Source organism: Salmo salar, chromosome 01 (assembly GCF_965601325.2).
Source record: "Salmo salar chromosome 01, fSalSal1, whole genome shotgun sequence".
Lineage (NCBI taxonomy): Eukaryota > Metazoa > Chordata > Actinopteri > Salmoniformes > Salmonidae > Salmo > Salmo salar.
Window position 1 is genome coordinate 61,327,174 of NC_138291.1, and position 21,827 is coordinate 61,349,000.

The 21,827-nt window shown below is 43.9% G+C and overlaps 1 pseudogene across 1 annotated transcript in view; it reads left to right on the forward strand.

Moving 5' to 3' along the window:
- LOC106606663 (tetratricopeptide repeat protein 27-like) overlaps window positions 1–19,290 on the forward strand; it is a 40,404-nt pseudogene extending 21,114 nt beyond the window's left edge. Inside the window, exons 7-9 of the transcript XR_014381292.1 lie at window positions 241–293; window positions 2,097–2,266; window positions 18,637–19,290. The product of XR_014381292.1 is annotated as a tetratricopeptide repeat protein 27-like (transcript). The remainder of the gene's footprint in view (window positions 1–240; window positions 294–2,096; window positions 2,267–18,636) is intronic.
- Window positions 19,291–21,827: the final 2,537 nt, after the last annotated feature.

Sequence of the window (21,827 nt, forward strand, 5' to 3'; positions counted from 1 at the left end):
GCCCTTACCATAGCCCCAGTTATAACACTCTTGTCCTCCAGCAGTCTTTCCAATCCAACTTAATGACCCATACGGCACCTGTGTGCCCAATGCATCGGGAGGGAATGTACTCCTAGAGCACTCGGCAGAACCGATTTCTGCTCTGAGGGAGTTAGTCTTCTGTCACGGCTTCTAAACAACCCTGTGCTTACTTGTGTGTAAACTGTGTTTTTCTCCCTCCCTCTCTTTTTCCTCCTTTAGAACGCAGAGGCGTGGAACAACCTCTCCACGGCCTACATCCGCCTGAGACAGAAGTGAGTACTGTAGAGTCGCACCCCCTCGGCCATTAACCTGTCAATGATTGAACAGAGTTAGGACTCTGGAAGATGTAGAATTCAGTCATACGTACCATCAACGAGTGACAGGCTCAATGTTCGAATGTCTCCTGGTTTTGAATTTAGGGTCCCTCAGTCTAATCGAGAGCCTCCTCTCCCCAGCTTTCAAACAATTGACTGGACTGGAGGTTCGCTTTAGGGTGAGGAATTATATTATTGAGCTAACTGGTCTTGGTGGCTCTTACTGATACTCAGTCACTTGGTCACTCACTCACCCGCCCATCCATCCTTCAACCCCCCTGGTGCCGGTTGACACAAGGCCAGAACAAAGAGGAATCAAACGTTGATGTGATCAGCCCTGATATTCCTGAGTTTCCCAAGCCGCTACCCGTACTGATCAAGGACATGTCACTCTCACAGAGACAGCGAGAGAGGGAATCGCACTGTCAGCCAGTAGGCCTCCATTCAGCCTGGCCGTATTGATTTTTGGCTGCAGAGGGGTATCAAAGAGGGGGGGTTGAGATGAGATGTTGTCTGTGGAAGGACATTACAACACTTATCAAACAGAACATCGCCAGCCTGCATAACCCCACAGATAGCACTGATTTACACACCAATGAAACAGATTGATGTTTACAAGGCTTTTTTTTCTCACCCCACTCCAACTCCTCTGGTCATTAGTTTGGTCTCGTAACTGACTTCAATGCTTTTCAATTACTTCCCGAAACTCACCAGGCAGTAGTAATGGGAAAGATAACATCGCAGCGCCCTCCTGATTTTACCACAGGACCCAGGTACACCCCTGCTGACCCTGACGAGGGCATCAGACAGATTTGTTAGGCTTAAGTCAATTAGAACATTCTCACCCCTGCAAGATGGGCAGGTTCGCTTATTTCCCCTGAAAACCACAAGCTCTTCCTGGCAGGACTCTCTGTTTGGGAAGCAGGACTCGCCACTGTTTCTTTCTTGGGAAACTTTCCCCCCTCAGCCCCTGTTCAAATCAGGTCTGTGCTTTCAGGCCTGAAATTAAAAAGTGTGGAGACTTCTACCTGGTTAGCGCTTGGGCTAATTCAGCCGAAGCCTTCTCTGTTGAAGAGGCTGGAGCCTGTGGTGTGTGTGTGAGTGCAGGTGGATCAGAGGGAGAGTATCAGGGCGGTTGTGACAGCCCGGCGCTAACTATGTAGCCTGCGTCTCACTGAGGTGTCAGACACAGAGGGCAGGCAGCCATGTCAGTCATGCTTGGCTATACTCCACCTCTGGACATCTGCTGAAGTTACAGAGATACTGGCACCTCACCTGAAATAGTGACTAATTACTGAACTGTAGAAATGACGGGTAGGACCGAATCCAAACTTAAAGGAATAGTGCGAGATTTTGATAATTAAATTGAAGGTAGTTTCGTGAGCCAGTGCTAACTAGCTTACCGGTAGACTTCCAGTCATTGCGCTAACGCGGTTAGCATTGGCTCATGAAACTACCTTCAACTTCCTTCAAACTGGACATAGACATAATGGTATCCATGAGCTCATCTGACTCTGGGTAAGTAGAGAAAGGGCTTGTTTTCCAGAATCTTGCACTATCCCTTTAAGTAACTCAAATTGGTACAAATCTCCCATTGACAGTAATGCATGATTTACTCCAAAGTCTGTGTGCATCTCAACTTAATATTAATTCCATAAGACTTTGTAAGCTGCCCCTGAAAAAATCATGAGCACCAGCCATGTTAAAACACTTTATGTGACACCACTAATTCCAGGGCCTGTCTGTCCCACTGTCTGTCAGGACCAAGGCGTTCCACAACCTGCAGGATGCTCTGAAATGTAACTACGAACACTGGCAGGCAGACCTGGGAGAACTTCATTGCCGTCTGCACCGACGTTGGAGAGTTTGCAGAGGCCATCAAGGCCTACCACCGCCTCATGGACCTGAGGGACAAATTCAAGGATGTACAGGTAACGATAGTGCCCACGGGCACAGATCTAGGATCAGTTTATCTTATCCTGAAATCACAGCCTAAACCATTTAGGAGGAAATGCTAAACGGATCTTAGATCAGTGTCAATGGGCAAATTCATCCTACTTGGTTTAGGAGTCTAGGAGCGGTACGTGTAAAGCAACCTAGAATTTGAACATGCTGGACCCAATATGCCACCAGGAGCGTGCCTATATAATGGCACAGTAATATCCTATGCTTCAAGGAGTCGTTGCTGGACCAGGACCTGGTTAATATAAATCTAGCTGGTTTTTCTATGAGTTGCAGGACAGACTGGCAGCATCTCATAAACTCAAGGGCGGGGGTGTATGTCTCTTTGTTAACAACAGCTGGTGCACGATTTCTAATATTAAGGAAGTCTCGAGGTTCTGCTCACCTGAGTTAGAATACCTCATGATAAACTGTAGACCATACTATTTCCCTAGAGAGTTTTCATCCATTTTTCGTAGCTGTCTCTTTACCACCACAAACCGAGCTCAATAGGGCCATAAGCCAACAAGAAAATATTCATCCAGAGGCAGCGCTCCTAGTGGCCGGTGATTTTAATGCAGGAAAACTTAAATCCGTTTTACCTCATTTCTACCAACATCTCACCTGTGCAACTAGAGGGGTCACCTTTACTGCACATACAGAGACGCATACAAAGCTCTCCCTCGTCCTCCATTTGGCAAATCTGACCATAATGCTATCCTTCTGATTCCTGCTTACAAGCAAAAACTCAAACAGGAAGTACCAGTGACCCACTCGATTTGGAAGTGGTCTGGTGAAGTGGATGCTAAGCTACAGGACTGTTTTGCTAGAGCAGACTAGAATATGTTTTGTGATTCATCCAATGACAATGAGAAAGGAGTTTGCCACATCAGTCACCGGCTTCATTAATAAATGCATCGACGGCGTTGTCCCCACAGTTACCGTACATACATATCCCTACCAGAGTCCATGGATTACAAGCAACATCCGCACTAAGGTGAAGGCTAGATCTGCCTCTTTCAAGGAGCGGGACACTAACCCGGTCACTTATAAGAAATCCTGCTACGCCACTTCTCAAACTCATTCCAAGGAGGGCCAAGTGTCTGCGGGTTTTCTCTCCTCACTTATACTTGATTGATGAATTAAGGTCACAGATTGGTAAAGAACTTCCCTCACCTGGTTGTCTAGGTCTTAAACAAAACCCGAAGACACTAGCCCCTCCATAGAATGAGTTTGACACCCCTGCGCTACGCTCTCCGACGAACCATCAAGCAGGCAAAGCGTCAATACAGGACTAAGATCAAATCCTACTTGACGCTCGTCGTATGTGGCAGGGCTTGCAAAATATCACGGATTACAGAGGGAAACCCAGCCACAAGCTGCCCAGTGACACGAGCCTACCAGACGAGCTAAATGCCTTCTATGCTTGCTTCGAGGCAAGCGACACTGACCCATGCGTGAGAGCACCAACTGTTCCAGACACGTGTGATCACGCTCTCCGTAGCCGATGTTAGTAAGACCTTTAATCAGGTTCACATTCACAAGACCGCAGGGACAGATGGATTACCAGGACGCGTACCCAGAGCATGCGCTGACCAGCTGGCAAGTGTCTTCACTGACATTTTCAACCTTTCCCAGACCACATAGTTCCTGATGCCCAAGATAGATAACCTGTCTAAATGACTAACGCCCCGTAACACTCACATCTGTAGCCATGAAATTCTTTGAAAGGCTGATCATGGCTCACATCAACACCATCGTCCCAGACACCCTGGACCCTCTCCAATTCGCATACCGCCAAACAAATCCACACCTACATGAGAATGCTGTTCATTGACTGCAGTTCAACATTCAACACCATAGTGCCCTTGGAGCTCATCACTAAGCTAAGGTTCCTGGAACTGAACACCTCCCTCTGCAACTGGATCCTGGACTTCATGACGAGGCCTCTCAGAGGTGCATGCTTAGTCGCCTCCTGTACTCCCTGTTCACCCATGACTGTGTGGCTGTGCACACATTAAGTTTGCCGACGACCCAATGGTGGTAGGCCTGATCACCGACAACGATGAGACAGCCTATAGCAAGAAGGTCAGAGGCCTGGCAGTGTGGTGCCAGGACAGCAACCTCTCCTTCGACAACAGTGAGACAAAGGAGCTGATCCTGGACTACAGGAATTTTAGGGCTGAGCACGCCCCCATTCACATCAACGGGGCTGTAGTGGAGCGGGCCGAGAGCTTCAAGTTTATCGGTGTCCATATCACTAAGAATCTATCATGGCCCAAACACACCAACACAATCGTGAAGAGGCCATGACAACTCCTCTTCCTCCTCAGGAGGCTGAAGATCTGGCATGGGCCATCAGATGCTCAAAAAGTCTACAGCTGCACCATAGAGAGCATCTTGACTGGCTGCATCACCACTGTGTTTGGGAACTGCTTGGCATCCGACCTCAAGGCGCTACAGAGAGTAGTGCGTACGGCCCAGTACATCGTCCAGGACCTCTATACCAGGCGGTCAGAGGAATCCCCAGAAAATGTATCCAGCCACCAAGACTCCAGCCACTAAGCCACAAACTGTTCTCTCTGCTACCGCACAGGAAGCTGTGCCAATGCACTAAGTCTGGAAGCAACAGGACCCTGAACTGCATTTACCCTCAAGCCATAAGACTTCTAAACAAGACTGCTAAATAGCTCATAAAATGGCAACCAGGGCTACCCACATTGACCTTTTTTGTACTAACTCTCTTGCGCTGACTATGCACACACACTGGACTCTACTCACACATACTTACACTGACGCCCCAATACACACACACACACACACTACATGTGCCAACACACACATAACATGCACACACACACTTTCACACTACATACACTGCTGCTAGTCACTTTACCCCTACCTACATAGCTACCTCAATTACCTTGTACCCCTGCACATCAACTCGGCACTGGTATTCCCTTTGTATAGCCATGTTATTTTTTCTCTATATTCGTTATTCACTGTCACGATGCATTTTATTTTGTATCTTATCTTTAACTCTGCGTTGGAAAAGGACCTGTAAGTAAGCATTTCACCTTTAGTCTACACCTGTTGTCTACGAAGCATGTGCCATAACATTTTATTTGATTTCACCATACACTTCATCTGCTTGTTCTACCATGCTGCCCCTCTAATAATGCGTGTCTAACAGTAGCCGCACAGGTCTTCCGGAAGGAGCCAGAGGAGCAACGGAGAAGTCTCAGCCGTGTCATTTGGGATTCAGCCTCCATATTTTACAGGGCACAGAAGGGTGCACTCAACCTCCTCTCTCGTCCTCTTAGCTCCATCACAAAACCCAGGGCCACCCAGAGAATGAACCCAGGGGAATGAAAAATATGAGGGAGTTTGTGATCTGATTGAGAAAAGCCCTCTGCCACCGCCACCATCTCTTTAATACTGAAATCACTTGGGTCAGGGAGCTCGATCATTCAGAGACCTGAACCTTCTAGACCTCCATGACAACACACCACTTGAACACCAGTCTCTTATTTTGCTGAGGCTCTTATATCACGATATCTAATGGAATGTCAGGTGTCGATATTGAAATGTTGATCCATAGGACCCTGCTCGCATTCTCTGAAGATGTCCCTGCAAAATGTCCACGCCAATAGTTATACCCTGCCTGCTAGGCTTATCAAGGACGTTCATTTGGTTTCATTTTCAAAAATCTACATGTAAAATCAGTGAATCATCGCTCGCTAATTAGAAATCCACCAACGCATACTAAATAGAAACTTTACCGGGCGACTTCGAATAAACAAGTCCTAACATCGGCACTGAGCAGAACGGCAATATAAGTCCTCTGCCCCGGACTACATATGGTCTGCCTTCAGAGCAATTCACTTGAAAGATGTTTCAGCCTGAATGTGAATGCTCTAAATAACATACAGATCTTTAGATGTCTGGAGGTTGGGGCTGGGTGCTCCTTGGGTGCACAGTCATAATACCCAGCCCTTGCTTCATCTTGCACCGCCACTGTAGTGCCACTTAACATTCACAGCCATGTTTGGAGCTGTTTCATTGCCTTTCCTAATTAGCTTGGCAAAGTCAGTAGGGGTTTGCTCAAAAAGTGTTATTTTACTTTCCTTTCCTGCCCGCTCTCCCTCTTTTACTCTTCTTTCGCTCAATGGATTCATTTATGCTTGGCAAGATGCTAGCGCCTCATAAATTAGGGTCGGAGATGTAAAAGCACATAAGTTGAAAAGGTCACAACCAGCCACCCGCTGTTGAGAAGGATATGTCCCAGTAATTGGGATCTAGATTCACATTCTTTAACTGTTTTCCCACAGTCTTCATTCTCTTTATTTTTCCTTCTGCCCCTTACTCTCTGGGTTGCGTAAGGAGGATGGGTCAGTTCCTAAGGCCCCAGCTTATTTGGCTTTTGAGCATCAAATTAAAATGTGTTCCCATCCGGTTTATGAGTGCTTAATGTGGTTGTCTGATACCCCAGCCCCTCTCCACTCACAATGTGCATAGTTTGGTGGGGCTATTTGAGTTGCTGACATTGTAAAGTCCCCACCCATCTCTTCTACCCCCCCCGCGCCCCTCCTCCACCAATCCCCTCCTCAACTCAGCACTGTTTCATTTAAAAGCGCTCGTATTTGAAGAGTAGGCTATATTCGGCACTCGCGTCATTGAATTGTATTTTGAATTGTTTGAAGAGAGGCGACAGTTAACGTCATACCTCCTAACCCACTTCATTAAATGGATTCTTGGAAGTGCTTGTTTGTCACCAACGTCTTTTCCTTTCCCCTCCTTCACTTGTTCTGACCTCATATTTTGTTTATTTTCTTCCATTTTGTTTGCTTCCTGTGACTGTTTTTCGTGTATACAGGACTGTATGTCTGAGTGGGAGAGAGTATTTTACAACTGTACTCCCTATGGGCCATGACCAGGGCTCTGCATTTTATTAAATGCATTGTTAGCACTCGTGCTCCCAACTTAAAAAAGTTAGGAGCACAACATAACATTTGGAGCACCAGAAAATAGTATTATTTTGAAATTGATTGGTATATAGCCTGTATTGGACCTTTATGAATTCTAGCTACTTGTGAAGCACATGTTGTGCCCTAAAAACTAATATGTAGCACTGTAAAGACACATTTGTATTATAAAAGCTACGATGTTGATATCTGTCATTGAGAAGTCATTGGTGGAATATTAGGTTTCTACATTGTGTAAAAGCACTACCTACTGAGATTCATTACATTGAAACATTACATTTGATCCCTAAAAAATAAACGATATTCATTTTAAACCAAAGGTAAACCAACTTTTGGACGTTTGACGTTCTGAAACAATGGACTTTGACGTCAGTAGGGCAACCAGCAAGCAACTGCAGCATATTTCTATACCAGAGGCCATAGAAATAACCAGGAACAAAGGATTATAATTTTTTATGAAATCGATCGATAGCCCATTGCCTAATACCAGAATTAAGATGGACCTGCCTATTCATTAATATAGGCATCTGAAATAAAAAAATAAATGTCTTGAGCATCCACGTGATTGGCCTATGATTAATGGCTTGCGCTTCACATTTGCAACATTGATCATGCAATGCATGCATGCACAGTCGGGAACTAAATTGGTGGCTATAACCTATAACCTTGTTGCATAATGAGCACAGTTGAAACATGTATCAAATGATTTTACTGGAACATGACAGCCAGCCAAATGTAGGCTACCTCATTTGAACTACTTAGTGCTACTTATAGATTTATTGAAATGACCGTAGTAGTAATTGAAAGTTGGCTATGGCGATGAAAATGTGGAGACGAGGGCGCAGTCTATTACAAGCGGCGTCTAGCTAAAACAGGAGAATGGCGCATTTCCATGTCCACCAGCTTTGCACCGTTTCGACATAACTGCCTCTACCTATTCATTACGGTAGCTAGCTAGATAAAATAGCCAGTGCTTTGTTAACTTTATTAGCAGTAGACCTACATTTTGAGAGGTGGAAAATTTGAGCACCATAGCCCCGGTGCCCATTGGTCCGCCAACTCCTCTCTCTGCCTTGTTCATATGCGCTGTGCTGTCCCTCCAATAATGGCTTGAATAATGGGCTAGTCCGAAGAGTTTTCTAGATAGACCATTTTCTCTAGGGCACTCGGGAACAACGGTACAGCGAGGCCTAATCATTACCACAATTATCTGTGCGATTATTATTTATTTATTCTCCCCGTTGCTCACAAAATAAAATGTCACGTTTTAGGAGCATATGCGACCAAAATAGTTGCAATTTAGAGCCATGGCTATTATGCGTTCCTCTTCTATGGAATGTAGAGGGTAATCAACTAGAGTTGCTTGAGTGATTTATGAGGACCTCTGTCACATGCGCTCTGTATTTTCCTTATCCACTGGGTCCTAGTGAGAAATGATGGGTTAAGTTAAACCAGCCGTCTATGAACACACACTCACGCATTCCTTTAAGACAGAGAAAATAATTTACGTGTTTTTTCTTTCCCTTGTTCTAAATCTAGGAAGTCTAATTCAAAATGGATTTAAATCTCACTTTACTGTGCTCTCGTTACTCCGTTTTCCCATCTCTCTCACTCCCCGTGGGAGGATATTACTTTTCCTCTTCATTTCACGCTGTAACAGGATACAGAACGAATCTGGGACAGTGATCCATTCAATTTCCCCCATTTAACTTGTCATTTTTTTTCTGCATTGACCACATAGAGAAACCATCATAAAAGTCCCATTTAGGGATTTCATTTGTTACACATTTTCATCGCAATCGACAGTCAGATGAATCCTGTCAGAGACCTTCCAGGCTAAAATTAGCTTCAGAAGGCTGAGGTGTCCCAGTGGCAGAAGAGAGCTGTCAATCAACATCAATGCTAATTTACCCAGCACCGCCCCCCTTGATTTCCCTCCAACACACCGACTCCCACCAACGACTGTGCCAGTATGGCAGCTAACTGATAAGTCAGACCAGTCCCTTCTCAGAGCCAGTAGGCAGAGCGAAAACTTGTTTATAGTTGTTAGCATGCCTTTCACAGCTTTCTACTGTGATGTATTTATTGTACCCTGCCTCTCACTGCATTCTCACATACACACTGATATACTTTTTTTATTTTTTATTTAGCAAATATGTAAAAAGAGGCTCTCCCTCTGGCCCACAGACATACGGTGGCAAGAAAAGTATGTGAATTCTTTGGAATTACCTAGATTTCTGCATAAACTGGTCATCAAATTTGATCTGATCTTCATTTAAGTCACAAAAAATAGACAAACATAGTGTGCTTAAACTAATAACACACAAATTATTGTATTTTTCTTATTGAATACATCATTTAAACATTCACAGTGTAGGTTGTAAAAAGTATGTGAACCCCTAGGCTTCTCCAAAAGATAATTGGAGTCAGCTAACCTGGAATCCAATCAATAAGACGAGATTGGAGATGTTGGTTAGAGCTGCCTTGCCCAATAAAAAACACTCACAAAATTTGAGTTTGCTATTCACAAGAAGCATTGCCTGATGTGAACCATGCCTCGAACAAAAGAGATCTCCAAAGACCTAAGATTAAGAATTGTTGACTTGCATAAAGCTGGAAAGGGTTACAAAAGTATCTCTAAAAACCTTGATGTTCATCAGTCCACGGTAAGACAAATTGTCTACAAATTGAGAAAGTTCAGCACTGTTGCTACTCTCTCAAGGAGTGGCCATCCTGCGAAGATGACTGCAAGAGCACAGCACAGAATGCTCAATGAGGTTAAGAAGAATCCTAGATTGTCAGCTAAAGACTTAGAGAAATCTCTGAAACATGCTAACATCTCTGTCTACGATACGTAAAACACTATACAAGAATGGTGTTCATGGGAGGACACCACGGAAGAAGCCACTGCTGTCCAAAAAAAAAGCATTGCTGCAAGTCTGAAGTTTGCAAAAGTGCACCTGGATGTTCCAGAGCGCTACTGGCAAAATATTCTGTTGACAGATGAAACTACAGTTGAGTTGTTTGGAAGGAACACACAACACTGTGTGTGGAGGAAAAAAGGCACAGCACACCAACATCAAAACCTCATCCCAACTGTAAAGTATGGTGGAGGGAGCATCATGGTTTGGGGCTGCTTTGCTGCATCAGGGCCTGGACAGCTTGCTATTATCATCGACGGGAAAATGATTTCCCAAGTTTACCAAGACATTTTGCTGGAGAATGTAAGGCTATCTGTCCACCAATTGAAGCTCAACATAAGTTGGGTGATGCAACAGGACAATGACCCAAAACAGAGAAGTAAATCAACAACAGAATGTCTTCAACAGAAGAAAATACGCCTTCTGGAGTGGCCCAGTCAGAGTCCTGACCTCAACCCGATTGAGATGCTGTGGCTTGACCTCGAGAGCGGTTCACACCAGATATCCCAATAATATTGCTGAACTGAAACCGTTTTGTAAAGAAGAATGGTCCAAAATTCCTCCTGACTGTTGTGCAGGTCTGATCCGCAACTACAGAAAACGTTTGGTTGAGGTAATTGCTGCCAAAGGAGGGTCAACCAGTTATTGAATCCAAGGGTTCACATACCTTTTCCACTCTGCACTGTGAATGTTTACACGGTGTGTTCAATAAAGACATGAAAACATATAATTGTTTGTGTTATTAGTTTAAGCAGTCTGTGTTTGTCTATTGTTGTGACTTAGATGAAGATCAGATCAAATTTTATGAATAAAGTATCTATCAAAACATTTTACTGGATTGTTTAGTACTGGATTGTACATTTATTGGCTGTTTGTAGTTTAAGAACATTGAATGACTACTAGGAGGCTAGGAACTCGGGTATGCCAGTATTCAGTGTAATAGCCATCTGGAAGGATTAGACCCAGATACACTACATGACTAAAAGTATGTGGACACCTGGTCCTCGAACATCTCATTCCAACATCATGGGCATTAATATGGAGTTGGTTCCCCCTTTGCTGCTATAACGATCTCCACTCTTCTGGGAAGGCTTTCCAGTAGATGTTGGAACATTGCTGCAGGGACTTGCTTCCATTCAGCCACGAGCATTACTGAGGCCGGGCACTGATGTTGGGCGATTCAGCCTGGCTCGCATTCATCCCAAAGGTGTTCGATGGGGTTGAGGTCAGGGCTCTGTGCAGGCCAGTCAAGTTCTTCCACACCGATCTCGACAAACCATTTCTGTATGGACCTCGCTTTGTGCATGGCGGCATTGTCATGCTGAAACAGGAAAGGGCTTTCCACAAACTGTTGCTACAAAGTTGGAACCACAGAATCATCTAGAGTGTCGTTGTATGCTGTAGCATTAAGATTTCCCTTCACTGGAACTAAGGGGCCTAGCCCAAACCATGAAAAACAGTCCCAGACCATTATTCCTCCTCCACCAAACTTTACAGATGGCACTATGCATTGGATCAGGTAACATTCTCCTGGCATCCGCCAAACCCAGGTTCGTATGTCAGACTGCCAGATGGTGAAGCGTGATTCATCACTCCTGAGAACGCGTTTCCACTGCTCCAATGGCGGCGAGCTTTACACCACTACAGCAGATGCTTGGCAATGCTCATGGTGATCTTAAAAATCAATTTGACCAACTGACTGGCATCCTATGACTGTGCCACGTTGGAAGTCACTGAGCTCTTCAGTAAGGCCATTCTACTGCCAATATTTGTCAATGGAGATTGCATAGCTCTGTGCTCGATTTTATACACCTGTCAGCAACGGGTGTGGCTGAAATAGCTAAATCCACAAATTTGAAGGAGTGTCCACATACTTTCGTATATATTGTGTAGGTGTCTGGGTGGCTTGACTATCAGGTGTATGATTAGGGTGGTAGTGAGGAGAGGAGTCTGGTTTGGACCAGATCCAACCCTCTGGTTTAGTGTGAAGGGGGCCTTTCCACTCCCTCCTGCCTGTTGAAGTTCACACCACTTGAAGCTATCAGATCCACTTCCTCACAGATTCTCTTCCTCCTACACCGGCGGGCAGGCCAGTCAACTGGAGACAAAACAATAATATAGGCGCGCATTAGCAGAGGTAGTGTTGCCCGCCCGCCAGTCTGCCTGCAGCTGAACTGACAGCCCATTTAACTAAAAGCTGGGTCATTTGATCACTTGGTGTCAAGACTCTCTGGGATGGAGTCTTTAAACGGCAGTTTGGGAAGAGATTTTCAAACACACAATCATACTACAAGAAATGCATAGGCTCTGTTGATTCAGTCACTGTGAATGTGAAATCCCTTCCTGTGAGTGGTTGTATGGATATGTACAGTAGGCTAGAGGTTTCATGTTTGGCTGAAATGTTACTGTGAACAATCAAAAGGGGGATACAGTAAAAATCCTTAGCTCAGCAAACACCTGTGTTTCAAGCTGTTCTGGGAAACCACTCACACAGGCACGCGTGTGGGAGACATGCACACACTCTCAAAGTCTAGCATGGGGACACCCACACGCTCTCACTACATAGGGAGACACACAACTTGCAGTTTAACCCCACATACTGCCCACACACAAAGGTAGCCTAGTGGTTGGAGCGTTGGGCCAGTAACCGAAAGGTTGCTGGATCGAATCCCTGAGCTGACAAGGTAAAAAAAAAATGTTGTTCTGCCCCTGAGCGAGGCAGCTAATCCACTGTTCCCCGGGCGCCCGAAGACGTGGATGTGGATTAAGGCAGCCACCGGCACCTCTCTGATACAGAGGGGTTGGGTTAAATGTGGAAGACACATTTCAGTTGAAGGCATTCAGTTGTACAACTGACTAGGTATCCCCCTTTCCCAAATCCCTCCATTCCAGACCACAAATACCCACACACACTGCCCAGATATGCATGACGAGACACACACACTCCCCACAGACTACACAAACCCAGGGGAGATATCTCCAACCCTTATAGGCCCCACCTTTCATCCATTTGAGGTCTCTCGCGTCTTTCCCCTACCTCTACTGAGCGTGCTCAGACTGGAGTGTTGGTATTCGGTGCAGTGCATGAGGGCTTCATAAATAACATTCCCTTGGACTGACAGAATGAGGCCCAGAACGCTGCTGCACTTCCTGGCTTTTAGTAGAGCACATGGACAGACCTTTTGAGATGTCTCCGAGTGATATCATCCTCTACTGTCTCGCCCGCTCGTTGCTTATGGAACACAAATAGGTAACTGCCAAAATAAAGGAAACACCAATGTAAAGTGTCTTAATAGGATTTTGGGCCACCACGAGCCAGAACAGCTTCAATGCACCTTGGCATAGATTCTACAAGTGTCTGGACCTCTATTGGGGGGGTCTCAGGTGCCGCTCCAGAATCTCCCATAAGTGTTCAATTGGGATGAGATCTGGTGACCGAGACTGCTATGGCATATGGTTTACATAATTTTCATGCTCGTCAAACCATTCAGTGACCACTCGTGCTCTGTGGATGGGGGAATTGTCATCCTATCGGGGCATAGCCATGGTAGCGAAAATAATGGCCTGCACATCATTTTTATACATGACCCTAAGCATGATGGGGTGTTAATTGCTGCTTTCAATATACCTTATATCCCTTATTTCCTCAAGTGTTTCTATTATTTTGTCAGCATGTCTGTGTTTGGGTTACTACATGATTCCATAGTTTTGATGTGTTCACTATTATTCTACAATGTAGAAAATAGTAAAAAATAAAGAAAAACCCTGGAAAGGAGTAGGTGTGTCCAAACTTTTGATTGTGTGTGTGTGTGTGTGTGTGTGTGTGTGTGTGTGTGTGTGTGTGTGTGTACAGTTGAAGTCCGAAGTTTACATACACTTAGGTTGGAGTCATTACGACAAGTTTTTCAACCACTCCACAAATTTCTTGTTAACAAACTATAGTTTTGGCAAGTCGGTTAGGACATCTACTTTGTGCATGACACAAGTCATTTTTCCAACAATTGTTTACAGACAGATTATTTCACTTATAATTCACTGTATCACAATTCCAGTGGGTCAGAAGTTTACATACACTAAGTTGACTGTGCCTTTAAACAACTTGGAAAGTTCCAGAAAATGATGTCATGGCTTTAGAAGCTTCTGATAGGCTAATTGACATAATTTGAGTCAATTGGAGGTGTACCTTTGGATGTATTTCAAGGCCTACCTTCAAACTCCGTGCCTCTTTGCTTGACATCATAGGAAAATCTAAAGAAATCAGCCAAGACCTAAAAAAAAAAAATGTGTGGACCTCCACAAGTCTGGTTCATCCTTGGGAGCAATTTCCAAACGCCTGAAGGTACCACGTTCATCTGTACAAACAATAGTACGCAAGTATAAACACCATGGGACCATGCAGCCGTCATACAGCTCAGGAAGGAGACGTGTTCTGTCTCCTAGAGAATAACGTACTTTGGTGCGAAAAGTGCAAATCAATCCCAGAACAACAGCAAAGGACCTTGTGAAGATGCTGGAGGAAACAGCTACAAAAGTATCTATATCCACAGTAAAATGAGTCCTATATCGACATAACCTGAAAGGCCGCTCAGCACATGGGGACAAAGATCGTACTTTTTGGAGAAATGTCCTCTGATCTGATTAAACAAAAATAGTACTGTTTGGCCATAATGACGATCGTTATGTTTGGAGGAAAAAGGGGGAGGCTTGCAAGCTGAAGAACACCATCCCAACCATGAAGCACGGGGGTGGCAGCATCATGTTGTGGGGGTGCTTTGCTGCAGGAGGGACTGGTGCACTTCACAAAATAGATGGCATCATGAGGCAGGAAAATGTTGTGGATATATTGAAGCAACATCTCAAGACATCAGTCAAGAAGTTAAAGCTTGGTCGCAAATGGGTCTTCCAAATGGACAATGACCCCAAGCGTACTTCCAAAGTTGTGGCAAAATGGCTTAAGGACAACAAAGTCAAGGTATTGGAGTGGCCATCACAAAGCCCTGACCTCAATCCTATAGAATATTTGTGGGCAGAACTGAAAAATCATCTGCGAGCAAGGAGGCCTACAAACCTGACTCAGTTACACCAGCTCCGTCAGGAGAAATGGGCCAACATTCACCCAACTTATTGTGGGTAGCTTGTGGAAGGCTACCCAAAACATTTGACCCAAGTTAAACAATTTAAAGGCAATGCTACCAAATACTAATTGAGTGTATGTAAACGTCTGACCCACTGAGAATGTGATGAATGAAATAAAAGCTGAAATAAATAATTCTTTCTACTATTATTCTGACATTTCACATTCTTAAAATAATGTGGTGATCCTAACTGACCTAAGACAGGGAATCTTTACTTGGATTATATGTCAGGAATTGTGAAACTGAGTTTAAATGTATTTGGCTAAGGTGCATGTAAACTTCAGCTGTGTGTGTGTGTGTGTATGTATGTATGTATGTATGTATGTATGTATGTATGTGTGTGTATATATATATATATATATATAAAACTCAGCAAAAAAAGACACGTCCCTGTTTCAGGACCCTGTCTTTCAAAGATAATTCGTAAAAATCCAAATAACTTCACAGATCTTCATTGTAAAGGGTTTAAATACTGTTTCCCGTGCTTGTTCAATGAACCATAAACAATTAATGAACATGCACCTGTGGAACGGTCGTTAAGACACTAACAGCTTACAGACGGTAGGCAATTAAGGTCACAGTTATGAAAACTTAGGACACTGAAGAGGCCTTTCTACTGACTCTGAAAAACACCAAAAGGAAGATGCCCAGCGTCCCTGCTCATCTGCGTGAACGTGCCTTAGGCATGAAGCAAGGAGACATGAGGACTGCAGATGTGGCCAGGGCAATAAATTGCAATGTCCGTACTGTGAGACACCAAAGACAGCGCTACAGGCAGACAGGACAGACAGCTGATCGTCCTCGCAGTGGCAGACCACGTGTAACAACACCTGCGCAGGATCGGAACATCCAAACATCACACCTGCGGGACAGGTACAGGATGGCAACAACAACTGGCCGAGGTACACCAGGAACGCACAATCCCTCCATCAGTGCTCAGACTGTCCGCAATAGGCTGAGATGGGCTTGTAGGCCTGTTGTAAGGCAGGTCCTCACCAGACATCACCGGCAACAATGTCGCCTATGGGCACAAACCCACCGTCGCTGGACCAGACAGGACTGGCAAAAAGTGCTCTTCACTGGCGAGTTGCGGTTTTGTCTCACCAGGGGTGATGGTCGGATTTGCGTTTGTCGAAGGTTTGAGCGTTACACCGAGGCTTGTACTCTGGAGCGGGATCGATTTGAAAGTGGAGGGTCCGTCATGGTCTGGGGCGGTGTGTCACAGCATCATCGAACTGAGCTTGTTGTCATTGCAGGCAATCTCAACGCTGTGCGTTACAAGGAAGACATCCTCCTCCTTCATGTGGTACCCTTCCTGCAGGCTCATCTTGACATGACCCTCCAGCATGATAATGCCACCAGCCATACTGCTCGTTCTGTGTGTGATTCCCTGCAAGAGCGGAATGTCAGTGTTCTGCCATGGCCAGCGAAGAGCCCGGATCTCAATCCCATTGAGCACGTCTGGGACCTGTTGGATCAGAGGGTGAGGGCTAGGGCCATTCTCCCAAGAAATGTCCGGGAACTTGCATGTGCCTTGGTGGAAGAGTGGGGTCACATCTCACAGCAAGAACTGGCAAATCTGGTGCAGTCCATGAGGAGGAGATGCACTGCAGTACTTAATGCAGCTGGTGGCCACACCAGATAATGACTGTTACATTTGATTTTGACACCCCCCCCCCCCCCCCCCCCCTTTGTTCAGGGACGCATTATTCCATTTATGTGTGTATGTGTATGTGTATATATACACAAACACACACACTACCGTTCAAAAGTTTGGGGTCACTTAGAAATGTCCTTGTCTTTGATAATAAAGCACATTTTTCTCCATTAAAATAACATCAAATCTATCAGAAATACAGTGTAGACATGGTTAATGTTGTAAATGACTATTGTAGCTGGAAACGGCAGATTATTTTTATTTTTATGGATTATCTACATAGGCGTACAGAGGCCCATTATCAGCAACCATCACTCCTGTGTTCCAATGGCACGTTGTGTTAGGTAATCCAAGTTCATCATTTTAAAAGGCTAATTGATCATTAGAAAACCCTTTTGCAATTATGTTAGCAAAGCTTTAAACTGTTGTTCTCATTAAAGAAGCAATAAAACTGGCCGCCTTTTGACTAGTTGAGTATCTGGAGCATCAGCATTTGTGGGTTCGATTACAGGGTCAATATGGCCAGAAACAAAGAACTTTCTTCTGAAACTCGTCAGTCTATTCTTGTTCTGAGAAATGAATGCTATTCCATGCGAGAAATTGCCAAGAAACTGAAGATCCCGTACAACGCTGTGTACTACTCCCTTCCCAGAACAGCACAAACTGGCTCTAACCAGAATAGAAAGAGGAGTGGGAGACCCCAGTGCACAACTGAGCAAGAGGACAGCTACATTACATTAGTTTGAGAAACAGATGCCTCACAAGTCCTCAACTGGCAGCTTCATTAAATAGTACCCGCAAAACACCAGTCTCAACGTCAATAGTGAAGAGGCTACTCCAGGACACTGGCCTTCTTTAGACTTTAGACTAGAGCCTGGCCCACCAATGGTTGCACTCCTGCCAGTCATGTGAAATTCATAGATTAGGGCCTAATTTATTTATTTCAATTGACTGATTTAAAAAAAAAATAAAAAGAACTGTAACATCTTTGAAATTGTTCCATATTGCATTTATATTTTATATTTATATTTTTGTTCAGTATAGCTATGACTATTACATGCCTGTGTGTGAGTGGTGTGTGTTGCTTTCTAACTTAATTATTTGTTTTCAGGGTGCTGATGATGAAATCATTTTATTATTCATATGGGAAAGTATTTAATTAAAATATGTAAAAGAGGGTGAGGTCATATTTTCTAATCTGGCATTGCTCTGCCCTGTAACTTTTTAATTGTACTGCATGATGATCGTGACTATGCATACATTTCCATTGAGACAATGGAAAACAAGCCAGATAAATTCTGCGCAGTGTTGATATTCCAGTCTCAGTCCCTATCGTATTGCATTTGAGTGGGTGTGACGTGAAATTGAAACCAAGTGCGGAAAGCGTCAGTGTGAAATACTCTCCTGCTCAGATGGCAGTCACCAAACTAGAAACAGAGGATGACGCAGCCACGAGACATTGAGGAAACCCAACTGGCCTATGTTGAGAGAGGACATATGTAATTCAAGCCAGTGTGGTCAGGTTCACACACCAAACCACCCACCACTTTCTCTTCGATTTAGACAAAAGTAGTCACTCCACCCTTTCCGACTCCTCTCTCACTTCAAACCAAAGTAGCGCTCCATTCACATTCCCACTCGTCCCTGTTCTCTGTGTTCCAGATTCTAGAGTTCCTGGTGCGGGCGGTGGTGGAGGACATGACGGATAACCATGGCGACCAGGCCTCGTCCCTGCGGGCCAAGGTCCAGGAGCTCCTGGGTCGCGCACGTCCCGCCATAGCACCGACGCTGAGATCTGGCGTCACTACGCCCTGCTGTATGGAGACAGACAGAGCACCAGGCCTGGTGACAACGAGTTAGTAGGCCCCCTTAACATTCCCCTAACATCCCTTGACATTTAGCTGTGCAAACACCACACATGAAATATACTTACTGTATGTGTGTCACGTCCTGACCAGTAAAAGAGGTTGTTTGTTATTGTAGTTTGGTCAGGGCGTGGCAGGGGGTGTTTGTTTAGAGTATTTCGGGGTTTGTTGGGCTATGTTCTTGTTAGTCTATTTCTATGTTAGTTCTAGTATGTCTATTTCTATGTGGTGTTTATTGGGTTGACCTTCAATTGGAAGCAGCTGCTCCTCGTTGCTTCTAATTGAAGGTCCTATTTAAGAGGGGTGTTTTTTCTATGGGATTTGTGGGTAGTTGTTTCCTGTTTTGTGTTTGTGCACCTGACAGGACTGTTTAGTGTCGTTTGTTGTTTTTGTATACGTGTTTCTTTTGATTTCCTTCTTTAATAAAATAAGAAGATGAGTTTACACGTTCCCGCTGCGTTTTGGTCCAATCCCTACAACGCCCGTGACAATGTGCTCTAAGGAGAGGGGGTAAAAGTAATTATTGTAATGGATTTTGCGCCTGTTAATAAGCTATTTATAGGCTCATTAGTAACTGATAGGCATTAGTAACTAATGGTGTTGCACTTAGCCACACGGTGATAGATGGCTCCTATTTGTCATACGCAGTGGGCTGTTGATGAGACAGTTTTGGTCAAATTGAAAAGAAAAGCTACTAAAGTGTGACTATGTCCTCGTGTTTATTGGCCAGTTATAGTGTTTATTGGCCAGTTATAGTGTCACACACTAGGTTGTTTTTCAATGTTAGTTTAAGTTTGCTGAAACTGTCTGCTGCTAGGAAGTGTAAGACTTTTTTTCATCACAGACAAGCGATTTCCCAAGTTACCGCGGTAAGGATTGGGCTTGATTGAGCATGGATTACTCCTTTTATTCATTCACTTTTTGTTGTTTCTTGTCATTACAATACTTATACTTTAATTGTTCTCTTACATGTATTTGTGTGCTTCTACATTTCTACTTAGGAGCACATCATGTCAGCATAGGGCAGGCCCTAAAATAAAGTTTTTGTATACCAGCCTCCGGCAGGTGGATAAAAAAATCTACCAGCCACTCCAAAAAAATTTATTACAAAAAGAAAACACAAGAAAATGGATGAGCATGCTTCGTAATATTACTAAAACAAGAAATGTATTACTAGTAAGAAGTAATGTTGTATATTGCTCTATTTAATTTAATATTCTGTGATCTGAGTCAAATAAATAAAAGATGCTGCCCCTTTAAGGTTACCCTGGTAACAGTGCCACTCGAGTTGTCATGTGTGCCTGTGAGAATCTCACTAGTAGAGACCGAAGATGTCTCTTTTTACTAGCAGTGGAAGCAAACTCACACATTGAAAAGCAACCTAGCTTGTGAGCAAAACAATGTAACTAGCCAAGAAACACGAGGACGAAGTCTCACTTTAGTAGACTTTAGAATTAATTAGACCAACATTTATACCTGTGCCCATTGCTTCTAAAAATGAATCTTTCAGCACATCCCTCACAGTGCTCACAGCCACCCCAGACAGGCAGTATGGCTGCGGAAGGTGGGATAAGTTAACGTTAGGATTCAGATTTCTTTGTGCATTACCAAATATGAAACAAAAGGGCAGAAATACTTTGAAAACAGCTACTGCAGCATTTATACGTTAACGTTAGGATTCAGATTTCTTTGTGCATTACCAAATATGAAACAAAAGGGCAGAAATACTTTGAAAACAGCTACTGCAGCATTTATACGTTAACGTTAGGATTCAGATTTCTTTGTGCATTACCAAATATGAAACAAAAAGGCAGAAATACTTTGAAATCAGCTACTGCAGCATTTATTTTGCTATAAATCACAACTTGCACTTGTGCCCATACTTGACTATTTTTATGAAATGCTCATTTACATTTACATTTAAGTCATTTAGCAGACGCTCTTATCCAGAGCAGCCCTGAGTGTGACCACCTGCCAACGTGGCTGGTGAATTGGACATACTTAGGGAGTGAACGTTATTTATAATACAGACCTCTGAAATGAAAATGGATGGCCCTCCCTGATGCAAAATATATTTTACCTAAACCCTCCCTGAACTCTTGAATTTTTTTTTTTTTTTTTAATGAGTAACCCTTCCCTATACCAAGAATAATAATTTAAACAAAGTGGATAGCAGAGAACATGTCTACCATTTACCCTCACTTATTGGACAGACCAGAGCCTTAGATATGCAGTTTTAGAAACTGTTCTTCATCTTGTAAGCGTTAAATGGCAATGCAGGAATTTTTATAGCGCACAGGGCTGCGGGCCAGAAGGTTGTGGGTTTGCAGACCACCGTGGACAAGAGTAGGGGTGGAAAGATCTCCTTAATATTAAAAGCATTGCATGAATCTGTCATCGTATTTACAGGTCAGGAAAGAAAATAGCCTTTTAATACAAATTTCATGCAATTCTTTGCCATTTTACATATTAGCGGAATCTTTTTTTAACACCGCACAAATTACCGAAATGTACAGGCTCAGAATGGACACAGAGAGAGGTCCATGTGTTCATCTTGTCATATTTATCCAATGCCAAATCCGTGTGTCTTGTTTGCAAATAATTACATCTGAGACATCATTAGGAATCTGAGCATGGTACTTAGAAAAGTTAGGCCTACCTTTACACCCCAGACAGAGTTGGCATACCGATGCAGAAAAATGTAAGCTTTAACTGCTGGCTACTCTTCTTCCGTGGCTTAACCCAATGAGAAGGTCACAAGTGTTTCCCTTTAAGCTGTCTGGGTTTAAACTTCTTCTATTGTACAGACAGTGAATAGCTTCATCAATTGATAGTGACAGAATTCAATTACTTCCCAAGCTGGGGCGGTAGGTAGACTAGTGGTTAGTGCGTTGGGACAGTAACCGAAAGGTTGCTGGATTGAATCGACGAGTTGACAAGGTAAGAATCTGTTGTTCTGCCCCTGAGCAAGGCAGTTAACCCACGGTT